Source organism: Haematobia irritans, chromosome 2, assembly GCF_050003625.1.
Source record: "Haematobia irritans isolate KBUSLIRL chromosome 2, ASM5000362v1, whole genome shotgun sequence".
Classification (NCBI taxonomy): Eukaryota; Metazoa; Arthropoda; class Insecta; order Diptera; family Muscidae; genus Haematobia; species Haematobia irritans.
In genome coordinates this window covers 114,736,400-114,754,916 of record NC_134398.1, presented here as the reverse complement: position 1 = coordinate 114,754,916, position 18,517 = coordinate 114,736,400, and the positions used below count along the sequence as shown (strand labels likewise).

The 18,517-nt window shown below is 32.9% G+C and overlaps 1 protein-coding gene across 2 annotated transcripts in view; it reads left to right on the top strand.

Annotated features, from left to right (window-relative positions):
* Positions 1-18,517, top strand: part of ed (hemicentin protein echinoid) — a 432,072-nt gene that overhangs the window by 395,298 nt on the left and 18,257 nt on the right. The window lies entirely within an intron of this gene.

Here is an 18,517-nt window from a genome sequence, read left to right as displayed (position 1 = left end):
TCCCATGGAGCATGGTGTATAGGAGCTTATGAAAATTCCAAAAGATAAATTAAATTGACATTTAATGATCTTCTCTCATTTACCTGCCCGAGGCCAAAGAACACTGTGTGTCAGGGATTTTCATTGAATTGTGTGACTCAAGTCAAAAAGTTATCTTTGTGATATCTTGGCTAAAAGGAATTTAAGTAATTCAGTGAGTTAAAGTGTTTTTGGATAAATCCCTTTAGGCTCTAAGAAACATAAGGACATGACCCAACTCATGTAATAAGGCCCATTAACCAATTCAGCAGAAAAACCGACCCAAATTCTTTATAAGTCTCTCAAATGCACACACACACACACATCGGTCTGGTCAAGGCAAATCTGAATTGCGTTAGAATGAAATTCAACAAAAAAGACATGAAAAGAACTGTGGCCAAGGCTGATTGCCAATTGCCTTTGTGATGATGACCATCTTTGTGATTATGACTATGGTAATGGTATTCCCATTGCTTGTATTGGAATTTCAGCAATCGAGTGGTGGAAGAAGATTTTCTGTTACAGTGTCATGTCCAACAATCTTAACTTGTAAAAGCCATGGGAGATCTTTTTAAGTTAATTTTAAAATAACATCACCTGTTTTTACAAAATCTTTTTAGTGTTTTTGGATAAGGACGAAAATAATTTGCACCGAGTCCAATAACGTGAGCTTGCTACCTAGTATGGATGCTTTACAAGGCAGAAGAACTCAGGAAACTCACAAGCAAGCTTCAAAACATAAGTGAATTGGTCTATAAATCATTAAAAAATATTATTTTACTTCAGTCGCTTTAAAAATTAATTGATCAAATTAAAAGTTTAATTGATTCAATTAATTTTTTTGAAATAGGGATATGAGAATCGAAAGGAGACTTTTGACTTTTAAAAGTTTTCAAAAAAGTCGACTTTCGATGTTGGCCCAATCAAAAGTCTATTAGTCCATGGCTAAAATTGAATCATCTAAGCTTCTAATTCAATAATTTCTCACATTGAAGAATTTTTGACAACAAATTTTTTGTAGATGCCGAATATAAGAACCCAAAGCCAATAAAAATGAGCTACTTACATTCTATGTACTAAACTGTGATCTCTATTTTTCTCTTCAGTTGAGAAAAATTCAAGCGTAATTCCCATATTGTAGCCACAGACTGTTCAAGAATATTTTTATCTCTTTCCGTAAGATATTGTGAGATTCGTGTGTGTGTGTGTGTGTGTGTGTATATCGCCTCAGAGCACTTGTATGGGAATGTAGGTGAAAAGTGTTTGCAAAAAAGACAATCACCACACAATGTTGGCTATGTCAGCAACAAAGCCAACCGAAATACAGCAACAGCCACCACCGATAACAATTGTGTTTATCCTGATTATCCTTGTTGTATTACAATTGCTGATTGTCCTTGTGGCTTAGACACGTTCTCATATCCATCACATACAGCATGCAGCAAAGAGCCACAGCAACAACAACACATTCGTCCATCACCAGTCAAATGGCTCAACGTCTTTTTGACCTCCGTAAAACCACAAACGCATATAAACGCACTCCATCATTAAATTCTGAAACCACATAGACATGGACACACACATACATATGTCATGCCCACCCACATGCAAACCACTTAAATTTGAAGTAGTTCCTCTGAGGCCATCCTAAATAGTTGTTGCTGGGATGTTTTGTAGTTTCTTTGATTTTCGTATACTTTGCGGTTACTTTGTTGGCTGATGAATTCAGTCATGTAATCAATTTTTCTATTCGATCTCTTTTTTTGCATTCCTGCATGAAGTTCGACATTTCTTCCATTCATTCGAGCCAAAGAATTCTCCTTAATTTGATTTTAATTAATCATTTTTTGGCTAACGTTTGATACAATTGAATGGATGGGAGTACTAATTCTCACGTGCTCTCTCTCTCTCTCTCACTCATACACTCAATTCTATGTGAATAGTCTCATGCTCTTATTTGCCCTTTAGGGTGAATTTAGTTTCGATATCTGATGATGGTGGGATTGCTCTTCACTTTCTCATGCATGCATCCATTCATGGTTTGACGTCCTCGTCGCCGGATTAGTTTTATGGTTAATGCCAAACGACATTCTATTTGTCATGGAATGTCAAAAAGTTTATTTTAATCAATCATCTTATATCAAAATTTATGATGCTACAAACCAACGAAAAAACAAAAACAACAAAAGCAACTAACACCCACAAGTTTGTTATACATTAAAGCGGTGTATGAATGACTAGAGGAACACATATGTACATTTAAGTGTGTGTGTGTGTGTGCTCTTTAGAGACCAAAATAATTCCGCATATATAAATGATAAATCAAACTGAAGGTTAAAATATCTAAACAAGCTCTATTTAAATCGAAAAGGATGGGCTACTTAATATGTACATACTAATGTATGCCTGGATCTGTGCGAATATGTTAAAAATTGAAGAACATTAACTGAAACCATTGAAATCAATAAACTACAAAAAAGTAGTCAAGTAGTATTGGTGCAACGATATAAACCAAACAGAGAGTAGAGAGTGGAACAGATACAAAGATTATTAATACTAATTGTTATAAAGTTGTAAATCCACTGAATTCCTAAAGGATTCAAAACGAGAGGGAGTAAAATTTATCCTAGGTTATTTCAAACCGCTTGGTTCTGTTTAGCAGTATCTAACACATTACTGTGAAGTAGTACCGGGATATCGACTTTATTGATCCCCATATAACTTGAACTAAGCGTCTTAATCAACCTTTCACTATCGAATTACACCTAATGTTAAAAACTTTAATTTTTCTTCTTTTTTTACATGTACTAACAGCTTGTAGAAAAAATTTGTAATATTGAGGGCCTACCTCAATTAATAAAAAAAAATAACTTTATGAGTTTGGTTCTTCAATTTTGTGCGAAAAAATATCTGTCGAAGAAAAAATCAATAAGGAAAATATTTATAACATAATTATACTATAGCCTCTACTTTAAACTAACATTGGGTCGGAACTTAGGGGGGAGATAGAGTTTGGTGTCATTTTGGAATGTCCTCTGTAGTGGATATGGGTAGCCAAAGGGTTAAGGTGTATAAAATAATTCGATATTTCAAGTTTTACTCTTATTGTAACATTGTTCACTATATGTATCAGTGATTCAGGAATACAAAGTCAAAAATCTATTTTCGTCAAGAAATAAATATGGAAAGTCAAACCCGACTTTTTCGACTAATCGTCGACATTGAAAGGAAATTTAATGTAAATGGTAACCATGTTAATCAGTATATGTGTTCCCAAATTTAATTTTGTTATCGCTATATGCAAGTTTAAAAAAATCACCACCGAGCCTAAGGACACTTCAATTACAAGTTTATAGACCTTTGGTAAGTAAGAAATGATTCATGTATGTTACTCAAAAATCGTAAGAAAACGAAAGCGTTCCAGATATTCAAGAAGTGTAATAAGGTTAATGGTCTTTAAAATCTTACAAAAACTTCAAATTACAATGCAATGATATTTTATAAAATTTTCTCAAAACTTGGATGGATTTGGATAAATTTGTACTTGAACTACACAAACGGTGGGATTTAAACTAAATGCTACTTGTTTTAAGTCAAGAACCTCAACCAATGTGTTTATATTTATTTATATCCCACTTTCTTCCTTTAAGTTGTTTAAGATCATTATCATAAGGGATTCATTAACATTCATTTCGAAGTTTGCAGTTAGATCATTTTCGCATTTACTATGCTTGTTGGTTTATGAGCAAATAATTGGAGTATCTAAAACTGCCAACTCATTGGGTTGGCAAAAAGTTTTCATAATTTCAGCTTTGTGAAAATTATCATAACATCCCCAACGATGATGTAAAACCATTGATTGTCAATAATGGCCCCTATTTGTTTTGACTAGTATATGACAAATTATTCTATTTGATCTTGCGGAACCACTCCATTAAATACCAAATAGAAGGGAAAAACGAGAAACTCCAATATTTATGATAGATACAAAAAAAAAAAACAAGTATTTTGGTTTTGTTAGTAGGACAAAGTTTTACAAAATAACAGTATTTGCATGAAATCACTTTTTTCCAAAATAATGTGAAGCTTTCAAATTTTGATGAAATAAAAAGCAAAAATTGTTTTGTAGAGTCATTCCAACCCTCCGTTTCTTTAGACAAAGCCCAAAATTTATGATGTAGTTGGTCTTTCATATTTCCATGTCAAGGACGAGCCTAGCAATCAACCACGAATTTCATTCATAAGCACCTTACCATGTGTATAATCATTAATCTTAAAAGAAAATTTTTATAGAATTTTTGTTTTTTCCTAAAAGGACTCAAGAAAAACATCATGAAGCAAAATGTTCAATCCGCATAAATTTATAAAGTACTCACAATTACACATACAATCTCTTGGATATCCTTGATTCCTTCCCGTTTGCAAACAAAGCATAAATTTTGCTGAACTGAAAAAAAGATGATATAAAAAATGTGATATAAAAAGTAAAAACGAAGAAAACCAGAAACAGAAAATGAAATGTGAAAATCCTTAGCATGTCGTACAACACAACTTAATCCCATTTAAAAATTTTTGCATATCTTTCTTAAGGATAGTCGTTGCTCTCCTACGTTGAATCATCTTCAATCCTCTTGCATGCTTGGTGGCCCTAAGCTCTACGTAAAGTCGAAATGCTAATGTTTTCTATATGCCAGTGGCATATGTCGGAAACATGGTCAAGATTCAAACCGAAAAAAGGGGTACTATGGTATTGGGAACAAAAAGGCATTCCGGGTGCTAGTTTCCATTTTAAACATGCCGTGCCATCTTATTGGGCCATAACATAGGAATTTGGTGCTGCTGTGCTTTCAATTTCAATGGCAAATCAATTCAATAAATTTTGGAAAATGTATGCCATACCAACAGAAAAAGGAGGCATTTTTGCATTTCACTAACACTGGAATGTGAGAAAAAGTGTTCGTTTTAAGAGACGAACATTGTTTTTGCCCCCTGCCATCACGCTGCATGGCTTTCATTCTTTTTTATTTGTTTTTTTTTTTTTGTTCACTCTCTCAAACACATATTGAGATGTCAATGAGGCTATAGATTTCTAGTATTTCATTCTTTTACCAACTCAAGATAATGCAACAATTCTAGGAAGTATTAAGAACCATTCGTTGATGTTTCTTTATGGGTATTAAGGGGTTAAGTGTATAATGGTCTGTGAGGGCGTCCATGTTTGCGTATGGCTTTATAAAGGGTGATTTGTTAAGAGCTTGATAACTTTTTAAAAAAAAAAAAACGCATAAAATTTGCAAAATCTCATCGGTTCTTTATTTGAAACGTTAGATTGGTCCATGACATTTACTTTTTGAAGATAATTTCATTTAAATGTTGACCGCGGCTGCGTCTTAGGTGGTCCATTCGGAAAGTCCAATTTTGGGCAACTTTTTCGAGCATTTCGGCCGGAATAGCCCGAATTTCTTCGGAAATGTTGTCTTCCAAAGCTGGAATAGTTGCTGGCTTATTTCTGTAGACTTTAGACTTGACGTAGCCCCACAAAAAATAGTCTAAAGGCGTCAAATCGCATGATCTTGGTGGCCAACTTACCGGTCCATTTCTTGAGATGAATTGTTCTCCGAAGTTTTCCCTCAAAATGGCCATAGAATCGCGAGCTGTGTGGCATGTAGCGCCATCTTGTTGAAACCACATGTCAACCAAGTTCAGTTCTTCCATTTTTGGCAACAAAAAGTTTGTTAGCATCGAACGATAGCGATCGCCATTCACCGTAACGTTGCGTCCAACAGCATCTTTGAAAAAATACGGTCCAATGATTCCACCAGCGTACAAACCACACCAAACAGTGCATTTTTCGGGATGCATGGGCAGTTCTTGAACGGCTTCTGGTTGCTCTTCACTCCAAATGCGGCAATTTTGCTTATTTACGTAGCCATTCAACCAGAAATGAGCCTCATCGCTGAACAAAATTTGTCGATAAAAAAGCGGATTTTCTGCCACTGATTTTGGTAATAAAATTCAATGATTTGCAAGCGTTGCTCGTTAGTAAATCTATTCATGATGAAATGTCAAAGCATACTGAGCATCTTTCTCTTTGACACCATGTCTGAAATCCCACGTGATCTGTCAAATACTAATGCATGAAAATCCTAACCTCAAAAGAATCACCCTTTATGAGTAAGGGCTCTCCTGTAGGTTTGTAGGAGTGTGGTTTGCTGTATAACATATTCACATTATGTATTCGTCCCGAACAAATGGATGCCAAAAGGATACTGGCAATGGAATGCATAAAGCAGTAAATCTGTTGTAATAGCATTATAAATATATTCACACTTTTAAACACGAATAATACACAGGGTGAAATAGTCATAGTCATTGGTTATTGAATTATAATCGAAAGGAGTTTAATTTAACACAAACGAAAAAAACATAATTTAGGCGAACACGGGTGACACTTACAGTTCCAAAAAATCTTTGGAATTAATTCCGATTAAAAAAGCGATGAAATACAGATGAGATGCAACATGTAAACACGACTTGCACGCGAGAAGAGCAAACTATTATTTTTGGACGGAGAACATGGGATATTTTTGTTACAAGCGTTTTGTTTTCTCACCAAACATATACATGATTGCCGATATCAGAAAACAAAATGGTTGCTACAAACATGTTACTCGTTCCCTTTTCGAAAATAATATTTTTTTCTCTTGAAATAGGTTTGAGGTAGGTTCCTGGGTTGAAGTATAAATAATGGTTATTTCAAGTGGAAAGCATATTTAAAATTAAGTTAAAAATTTTTGGAGGACGTCTCCTATTTTTGGAAGGCTTCTTGTCTTTAGAATAGTGTTACAATTAAGACAATCTCAAGCGTATTAGAAAATTTTTTTGGATTTATTAATGTTCATAGCAGTCGAATCGCGTAACTCTTCACTGGAAAAAAAATTTATGGCAAATTTTGAACTTCAATTTAGTTAAGCGCATTTCTAACCAGTTAGTTCAAATTTTAAAAATTTTATAAAATCTCATAATAATTATTATTTTTAACTCTTTTACAGTTCACGCGACTCTTTAAAATTAGTTAAAAATTTTACTTAAATTTTACAAAATGCCTTCAAGGAAAAGTTCATCGATTTTGGTCAAGAAAAAAATCGGTGCAAAACTTGCATTCGTATTTTAAGGACACGTAATCTTTGATCTTATGACTATAGTTTGTTTTCAGTGTTCTGCTGTTTTTTATTGGACCCAATGTATGAAAAATATGAAAGGTTATATTGTTCATATATGGATAATTTAATCAGTCCATGGTCATATTCGATTGTAGGCATTTAGCGTAATAAATATGAAATTCGATTACGCCTACAGATTTACAACTTATGGGGTTAACATTAATTTTGACATTGCATTGGTACAGCGTTGAAATGTTTCCTTTCTGGCCTCCGTTACCCACCTGTAGATGGGGTTGATGTCTGCCGCTATATTTTTGTGTTGAAATATTCTCTTATAATTCATTGTGCACGGTTCCATATTCAATGATGAAGGTCCTCCTCCCGGTCCAAGGCTTGTCACTCTATGTGTGAATCCACTTACACTGAAAAGGAATTGACCCAATATTAAAGATTACGCAACATAGTTTTTTGTTCAAAAATTTTTTTTATTTAACTATAAATTGGGAAGTTTATTATTTGTAATTATTTTTTTAATTTAAAATGCTTATCTATATCGCTTATAAATGAGCGAAACAATGTAAAGAAAATAATATTTTATATAAAGAAATAATCTTAAAATTTAGTGAAATATAGAATCTTTGGATGAAAGGTAACAAGCTTCAAGTACACTGTTAGAAAAATATGTTTTTCATATGTTCCGATATGAACAAAATGTGTTTCGGGCACGATTTTAAACCACAATATATTTAAGTGCGAACATGTAATGTTCCTAAACTAACACTAAATGTTTGGGACATCTATGTTAATATGTTAGAATATATTATGTTTGGGGCATCAATGTTTCATAAAAATCATATGTGTGAATACAAACATATATAAATTTACAAATTTCGACTAAACATACATATGTTGTGATATTTTATTCAAAGCGACAGAGAGAGTATAGAGAGAAATAGAGATGGAAACCGGGAGAGTTGACGAAAGATATCAATATAACACAGCAAAAGAGTCAAAAGAGAACAATTTCTGTGAAACCGCTTGTATGTTGTTTCGGAAAACTGTTTTATGATAAGGCCAAAAATGTGATATGTTTAAGTCTAAATATTATTTAATTTGAATAAAGAGAATATACATTCTGAACCAAGAGAATAGACATTTGAAAAACAAACAGCTTATGTTTTCGCCTTGAGAGCAGCATTTTATGTATGTGTGGACATGTGTTTTGTTTATCATTTTGGCATTATGGGCACAATTTTTTTCTTGGTTCGTTAAAAGAAATCAGGGGTCTTCATAAAAATAACGAAAGGGCACTATACTCTTTTTAGAGTTGGGACAGTAAAATGAAATAAGGAGGAAATAGTGAAAAATTATACAGTAAAATGTAAAAAAACAAACTTTAGTTCCTCTTTATTAAAAAGTAGTCAACGAGGAGTTGACGGACACCATCAAATATAAAAGCGGGCATTAAGTTCGAGTTTTACAGCTAAAACAATTTAAAAAGTATATTTTCTTTAAAATGAATTATTAAAGAAAAATAAAAGGAATTTTAGAGCGATGGTGTTAAATGCTAGTAAAAAACTGTTCACTCCTAAATAAATTTATGTTTATATTATAAAATTATGTATGTATGTTTATACTCGACTCCACGTTCTTCTTTTGTTAGTTTTTGAATTCCTTCCAAATTTTAAAGTTTTGTACAAAAACAGTTTTTATTACAAGATTGTTATTTTTGCAATAAAAAATAATATTTTATCCAAAAATCAGTCAATTTCGTTTATATCAAGCCCTGTTACTGACTATAAATCGTTAATAACACACATTTCGAAGTTTCATTTAAAAAAGAATTAATATAGTATAAATATAAATGTGTAAATTAAAAAAAAAAAAAAAAAAAAAACATGTTCGGTCGGAGCAGGGATTGAACCCACGACCCTTTGCATGCAAGGCAGACATGCTAACCACTGCTCCACGTGGCAAATAAATGTATGTTTCTGTTAAATAATGTTATGTTTGCATGGGCTCGTGGGCGCTGCAAACTATGCTATATAAATGTAACTTATAACGATAATTGTCTACTGGTGACTATAACTGCTACGTAGCCCAGTGGATAGTGTGTTGTCTTACAAACTGTATGGTCCTCGGTTCGATTCTCCGTCCAGGCGAAAGGTAAAATTTAAAAAATTTATAAAAGTGAATAATTTCTTCAACATTATTTGTATTACAGAGAAAGGTTCCAATAACTTAAAAAATTCGTGGAAGTGAAAATTACGAGTATGTTAGGGAATGAGCACAATCGTGTTTGGGAAAAATTCTTCCAAGCATATAATATTTTTGGCTCAAAATGCTTCCAAACATATAATATGTTCACATAAAACAAACATATTAATGTTTCGGCAGTATGCAATAATATATGTGCTTCCTGCAAAATATGTTTGGAACATATGTTAAAGAAGCGATTTTTTTTGAGGGTGTATAGGCTACGATTTCTTTTGAAGATGGTTTTTGTTTTGAACATAAAACGAAGTGGTTTGAAGCGTCTGTTATAAATTCGAGTTTTTACCTGCCATTTATCTGTTCATTTTGTTATCCCATACAGAGAATGGGAAATTCGATAAATTAAATTTGAATCACTCATTAATAAAAAAGTTCCTTAATCTAAAATTATCCATTAAGCTCGAATAATAATTGTAAAACTAAAGATATCATGCATTTGGACGTTAATTGCCTGTTTCGGTATCAGGCTAACATGAAAAATAATAAGCAACGAAGAGCCCGAACGAAGAGCGAACATAAAACGAAGTGGTTTGAAGCGTCTGTTATAAATTCGAGTTTTTACCTGCCATTTATCTGTTCATTTTGTTATCCCATACAGAGAATGGGAAATTCGATAAATTAAATTTGAATCACTCATTAATAAAAAAGTTCCTTAATCTAAAATTATCCATTAAGCTCGAATAATAATTGTAAAACTAAAGATATCATGCATTTGGACGTTAATTGCCTGTTTCGGTATCAGGCTAACATGAAAAATAATAAGCAACGAAGAGCCCGTCGTAAAACTAGGAAAAACACTACTAATGTACGCGTTAGAATTGTTGTTGTTGTCTCCTTGAAACCAGTTTCTGTAAGTTGTCACATGTTGTTGTTTGACTGTAGAAACAAAAATGCATTGCTCGATTGTTCACCACTTTGGTGAATTCAAATAAAATAGCTTTCTAAAAATAAATTTCGTGTTGTTGCATTACTGCAGTAACAAAACGAAATAAAGATAAGATTAAGGGACTTGGAGTTATATGAAAAGATGATGTACATCGGGAGTAAAGATGATTCAATTTGTAAGAGGATAATTCCCAAATGTTTTCTTCACAAGGAGTTAGCATAAAGGGCCCAAAATTGAGTTATCTATCCCAGCCAGATCTATACTGAAGACTGTGGAAAGGTTCATTCGCCCGAACCGAAACATGTACAGTATAGGCGTGTATAGATTTGTATCTGGCGTTTTCTTTTCAATGACTCATTAATAAACAAGTTCCTTAATCTAAAATTGTCCATTAAGCTCGAATAATAATTGTAAAATTAAAGGAATCACAATTTTTGTTTTATACCTCCTCGATTTACAATTGATTGCTTCCAACAAATATTTTTAAGTGATGGTCAAAATCTTTGGATCGAAGTAACCTTTTTTGACTTAGAGAAGCCAGCCAAATATTCGAGACACTCCTCAAAATTGGTACCAAGAAAAGCAATATTGAAATATTTTTTAGTGTTCCACCGAAATTGGGATAAACCCGTACACCTTTGTGTGCTTCTTAGGCCATTGAATCTCGGCGTCCCTCGAATGTTTACGGACAAATTCGTGTGTGGTTGCTAAATGTGAGAGCATTAGCAGCGGATCAGAGGGCCTTCTGGAAATCTGGTTTGTGTGATTTTAACAGACTGAGCTACAGAATTTCACAACTATCAATATGATCTTGTTTTAGACTAATATTTCAATGTGTTACAAGTAGCATGAACAATTTTGCGAACCACCTATTCTATGGTGGAAAATAAAACAATTTCACAGTGATTATGGATCCTACGATAGTTGAATTCAATTATCCAACATTGTTTCATGTACCAGTGTCTATCTATGCCAGAGCTTCAAGATGAATAAACCGATTCGAAGCTTACTATGATATTTGGTTAAGAGAAGATGGCAAAGAAGAGTTATTTCTTGTGAAAAGAAAACATACTGGGTTCTTTAAAAACAAATTTATGTAAATTATGAACATACGCTAGATTTAGCAACGAAAATATTTGCTTGAGTTTGAAAAGAGGGGGTTTCGGAAAGACATTCAAACATAACATACTAAAAACAACTAACAAAGAAAAATTAATCATCATATAAGCCATATTCATATATATATATGTGGTATGCCTAAGATGATGTCTAAACAGAGGCTGCCTGCTTTGGTTGATTTACATACTTTAATAAGGAAAGATATCCTTATGTGTGCACACACGCGCACACACGCGCACACATACGCAGACATACTCTTATAAATACAGAAGGCATAAATCCTTCTCTTTTTAAGTAGATAATATTGGTATATGTACAAATAAAAGCTTTTAACTCCATGAAACTGACGCATCGTTTGCAAGTCCAAACGTGTCTAATCATGACCATTGTGAAGGGTTGTGGTATTTTCCACAGGCTTTGGAGATATTTTTAGCATTCTGATTTGGTAAAGCCTATGTTTATTTTCCAAAATTACTTGAGCTTTTCATTTTCTTGGACTTCTTTGTTATTTTCTGCTAAACCTTTAAATAAACATTTGACGTAATAACATTAAAGATATTAAAGATGATCTATGTTCATTCATTACCTTCCAACTGTGAGTTTTTTGAAACGTGTTTTGGGTTTCATGGCAATAATTCCAAATGATTTTATAATATGATCGATCATTTAGAAGGAATATGATCTTTAGATAGCCCACATTAGCCTATTATTTGAGACGGTAACCAATCCATCAAAAAACTTCGCTTCTGTAACATATACCCCAAACACATTTTGCTTCAAGTATATATATATTTTCAGGATTGGTGCAAACAAAATATTGTTTGTATTGTTCAAATATATTATGTTTCACCTTAGGGCATACACTGGTAGTAAAAAATTTTAATTAAATTTTCTTTGTGGATATATTTTTAAGGCGCCAATTGGTTACTTCCATTATTTTACTTGCAGCATACTCTCTAAGTCTCTCTTTCTAAACACATATATGTTTATAGACTATTTCCAAATTAATATATGTTTGCATCTAAGCATATTATATTTACAAACATTTTATGTCCCAAACAAAATATGTTCTAACATATTAACATATACGTCCCAAACATGTTATGGTAGTTTATGAACATTATATACTTGCACTTAAAAGTATTGTGTTAAAAAATTTGAGTTCCAAACATTATGCATTTAAAAATAGAATTATTTTACACTTAAGTGTAGTATGATTTACAGATAGGTCCAGTAAGAAGAAGTACTTATTGAATTGGAAGAATAGACGATATATTGGGTCATTATTCTCATAATTTGACCGAGTAAAAGGGATTTTCAGCAGCTAGTAGTTCCGCGACGGCCTCCGAGGAACATTCACAAGGAATGTTCCAAGGATTTTAAATTGTACAGCATTTTTTGCGATTTCCACAATGCATTGTTCAAACAAGGAAGTTTAGGTTAGGTTAGGTGGCAGCCCGATGTATCAGGCTCACTTAGACTATTCAGTCCATTGTGATACCACATTGGTGAACTTCTCTCTTATCACTGAGTGCTGCCCGATTCCATGTTAAGCTCAATGACAATGGACCTCCTTTTTATAGCCGAGTCCGAACGGCGTTTCACATTGCAGTAAAACCACTTAAAGAAGCTTTGAAACCCTCAGAGATGTCACCGGCATTACTGAGGTGGGATAATCCACCGCTGAAAAACTTTTTGGTGTTCGGTCCAAGCAGGAATCGAACCCACACTGAAAAAAATATTTACGTGATATTAAAGATTACGCAACCTAAATTTTAGGATGTGAAATTTACAAAATATTAAGGACAAATTTCTTTAAAATAATGAAATTTTAATTAAAATAAAGTTTATAACCTTTGCTTAAAAATTCTTTTCATTAAATTTAGGACACAAAGCTTGTAAATTTGCGTCCCTCCGTTAAAGTCTCATGTCTTTGAACTAAGGCTAATTTTCCTTAAAGTAAAGAAACATATTTTTGATTTAAAGAAATTGTCCTTAAATTAACTGAAATATTGAAACTTTGGATTTAAGATAAAAACGCCTCAAATATAGGCTAAGACTTATTTTGTGGATATTTGCGTCTTTGGTTTAAAGTTTTTTTTTTTTGGAATTAAGAAAACATTTTTTACTGTGAATTATCAGTTATAATTTGGATTTTTAAACTGGCATTTGTTTGTACGTGAGTACCTTTATTAATAAACCGCGAAAAGAGAATGAAAACTTTATAAATGAGATATGTATCCTAATTTTAATTTAATTGCTCCTAGATTTAAAGCCAAAAAGGTCGCTAAAAAATTCCTTTATTTTAAAGAAGTCGCATCTTTGGCTCGGAATCAATACCAAAATCCTTAAGGGAAGGTCAAAATCTTTGGATCCAAGTAAACTTTTTTTGATTGCACGACCTTGTGTATGCAAGGCGGGCATGCTAACCATTGCACTACGGTGGCAATGGTTATGGAAGCATTTTATTGTTTTTTAACTACCATAAACGAAATTGCAACTTCTCATAGAAGACAAATACCTGAAAGTAAAGAAAAAACTCATTGGCGCTAAATCATGACCATATTAACCAAACCCAGAGAAGGAATACGATAACCTTAAACATGTTTCATATCTGCCGGATTCATAGCCGGTTTTTGTTAGCTCATTCGATTTGTACAAAATATTAAATTCTATGAATTTTTATGACATTTTACATAGAATTGCTGGATACAAATTCAGCCTATTTTAATCGCCATAGTAAGGGATCTTTGGAAATCCAATAAAACATCGATTTACTGTTTGAAAATGGACTCCCCCCCCCCCCTTTCGAAGGCTTAGAAAGCTTAAAATATTTTTTTTAGTTCTTTTGCAATATCATTTTTTCCCTCCACAAGCAAAACAATAAAAGAAAAATGACCAATTCATCCGGGCATTTTTAGTGCATCTGTATTATAAACAAATCCCATAGATGTGTATTCATATATAGGCATAGATGTAGTTCAACATGAAATAGTTTATCCATTATTAACCGAATAACCGGTGTTTCACTTAAAATGTTCGTAACCTGTAATCGAGAAAGAAATTTTAATTCCTAAAAGCAAATGGAATAGCATATTTACTACAAATATTTCGTCACCAGTTTCCATAAATTCGTATTTTCAGTTGTAGTTAAAGAGAACAGAACGAAATTATGTAATTTATACACTGATAGTTTTGGCTTTAATTACGATTTAATTATATTTACTGAAACCTGGCTTCAGAGCAATGTCTTGAATACTGAAATTTTATGCGATAGATACCAACTTTACAGATGTGACCGCACTAATGGCTTGAAGAAATCAGGTGGTGGTGTCCTAATTGCTGTCTCTACAAAGTATGTTTCGTCAAAACTTGATATTCCTAACGAACATCAAATTGAATATTTGGGGGTGAAAATAAGGTGTAGTTACAAATTTTTGTTTGTATCTTGCTCCTATATTCCTCCAGGTCCTTGTAACGATGTTTATAATGCTCATTTGACTGCTATCCGATCTGTCATGGCTACTGCAAGATCCTCTGATTTGACCGTTGTGTCTGGCGATTTTAATCTTCCTTCTAGTTCATGGAATTTTTGTAAGGATATGAATCACTCTGTACCAAATATAAGTAACGGATTTCATTCTGAATTTATCGAAAATCTATTGAAGGACGGTGTTTTTCAAGTTAACAACATTCTAAATTATAAGAATAAATTATTGAATTTGATTCTAATGAATGAACTAGAAGATGTATTCCTTTCACGCATCAACGCTATAGTAAATCCAGAAGACCCTTATCATTCCACTATCTGTATGAATATAAATATGTCCTATTCAAGATCTGTACGAAATAAAACTGACACGAAAACTGAAAAGGAATACTGTTTTTGTAAAACTGCCTACGGAAAACTGAACTCCTTAAAATTGTTGAATCTGTGCAAAAGCAATTTCTACTGATTTGTTTACGTCGGAACAACAAGACTCCTCAAACCATGCCATCTTACAAGGAAAGACTTTCACTTGTCTACACTGAAAAGTAAACGTACTATGCTGAATATCTGTTTTATGGTTGATGTTATTAATGGTAGACTTAAATCTGAGTACCTTCTTAACAGTATCTCATTCAATATACCGTCAAGACCTACCCGTAATTTTGAACTGCTTCGCATTCAGTACTTTCGCACAAACTATATAAATACTATAAATATTTTGATCTTTCAGAAGATAAATACGAGGGCAGTTCTGAAACTTCTTAGCCTAGCACAAAAAGCACGGTATAAACAAAAAAAGTTAAGTGTTTTGGAAACATCCATCTCTGTTATGAACACATGTTAAATTTTGTTTCGATCTGACAACTTCATATAGAAACAGGTGTACAAAAAAGACGCATCCGCAATTTTTTCACAATGGAAAAATTAGAAATACGTGCTGTCATTAAAAATTTACATAAAAAAGGTTTATCGGGACAAGAAATTCATAATGATATGGTGAATGTGTTAGGTGAAAGTGCTCCTTCATATGCAACAGTAAAAAATTGGGTTGCTGAATTTAAACGTGGTCGTACAAGCATTGAAGATGAACCACGTACTGGACGTCCAAAAACATCAACAACAACAGAAATTGTAGCCAAAGTGCATGATATGGTATTAAATGATCATGAGCATCTTAAATGTTCGAGTCCATTTAATTTTGCATGAAGAACTACAGATGAAAAAGCTTTCTGCAAGATGGGGTGCCGCATTTTTTAATAGTCGATCAAAAACGCATAAGAATGAACATTTCTCAAGCTTGTTTGGATCGTTTTAAGCGAAATAAAATGGATTTTAAGCGTCGTTTCATAACTGTTGATGAGGCATGGATCCACCACTATACTCCAGAGACAAAAGAACAATCCATACAATGGACTGAAGCTTGAGGAAGTGCCTCAAAGACGGCAAAAACAATTCAATCGGCTGGTAAGGTTATGGCAACGGTGTTTTGGGACTTCAAAGGTATTTTATTGATTGCAAAAGGGTTAAACAATAAATTCAGAGTACTATTGCAACCTTTTGGATCAATTAAATGTACAAATTCGAGAAAAACGTCCTGGCTTACAACACAAAAAAATAATTTTGCATCCAGACAACGCACCAACGCACAAGAGTGTTTTAACAATGGGTAAAATCAACGAATTAAAGTACGAGTTGCTAGACCACCCACCTTATTCTCCTGATTTAGCTCCCAGTGACTTTTACTTGTTCCTAAATCTAAAAAAAATCCTTGTTGGCAAGCGTTTTACCTCAAATGAAGATGCAATTACAGTTGTAAATCACTATTTTGAAGACCTTGAGGAAAACTATTTTAATCAAGGGATAGAATTGCTAGAAAAGCGTTGGACTAAGTCTTTTGAAGTTTCAGGAGATTATATTGAAAAATACAAATATTTTTGAAAAATTAACTATTTTCTTTCATTGATAGGCTAAGAAGTTTCCGCACCGCCCTCGTATACTATAAAAGAAATATTACACTATTATTAAATACTTAGGAATAAGATACCATTTGTAAATATTGTAGTTATAGCATTGTTAGTCTGTACGGATTACTCCATAGATGAATAATAAAAAAAACAGTCAAATAGAGGTGTGTACAAAAATTTTCGTGACTCAGGCTGATGGTAACGGCGTACGTGTGCATGAGCGTGATTAACTAAACAAATGTCGTGCGTGAGTCACGAAAATAATATCTTCGTGAGTGTGCGTGAGTAACGAATTTCGAAAAAACACGCTTACGACCAAAATTTGCTTACGAGTTCAATTCATATATAATGTTAGTGACATCCTAAGTGTTAAAAGTTTTATAACACAGAAAAAAATATCAATTAATTTGATTGTCAATGCAATTAAAATTATGTTTAAATTTGAGCTAACAACGTATTTTGTAAATACAATTACGATTTTAGTCACTTTAGCAACTAATTTTGTTATATCAACAAACATTTTGTTATATCAACAAAAATTTAGTTGAACTTCAAAATTTTCTGTAACAACAATTTATTGTTAGCTCAAAAATTATAATATTATTTTGTGTGAACGCTTTCCATTTTAATCATACTCATATTTTCAGTCAGGTTCTATAGGTAAATTACTCATAAAATTATTAGTGAGTCACGACATTTTTCGTGAGTCACGATATTTGTCGTGAATCACGACATTTAAAACATTTTCGTGCGTGAGTACAAATTTGCTTTTCGTGAGCGTGAGTCCTACCAAAAGATATCGTGCGTGAGTGGGCGTGAATAAGATTTCTCCGTCGTGAGTGTGCGTGAGTAAAATATTAATCAAGTGCACACCTCTACAGTCAAAGACAAAAGCAAAATAAAATTTTATTCGGAACAATATAACTACTTCGTACACCCTCAAAAAAAATCGCTTCTTTAACATATGTTCCAAACATATTTTGCAGGAAGCACATATATTATTGCATACTGCCGAAACATTAATATGTTTGTTTTATGTAAACATATTATATGTTTGGAAGCATTTTGAGCCAAAAATATTATATGCTTGGAAGAATTTTTCCCAAACACGATTGTGCTCATTCCCTAACATACTCGTAATTTTCACTTCCACGAAATTTTTTAGTTATTGGCACCTTTTTCTGTAATACAAATAATGTTGAAGAAATTATTCACTTTTATAAATTTTTTAAATTTTACCTTTCGCCTGCACGGAGAATCGAACCGAGGACCATACTGTTTGTAAGCCAACACACTATCCACTGGGCTACGTAGCTGTTATAGTCACCAGTAGATAATTATCGTTTTAAGTTACATTTATATAGCATAGTTTGCAGCGCCCACGAGCCCATGCAAACATAACATTATTTAACAGAAACATACATTTGTTTGGCACGTGGAGCAGTGGTTAGCATGTCTGTCTTGCATACAAAGGGTCGTGGGTTCAATCCCTGCTCCGACAGAACATTTTTTTTGTTTTTTTTTTTTTGTAATTTACACATTTATATTTATACTATATTAAATTTTTTTAAATGAAACTTCGAAATGTGTGTTATTAAAGATT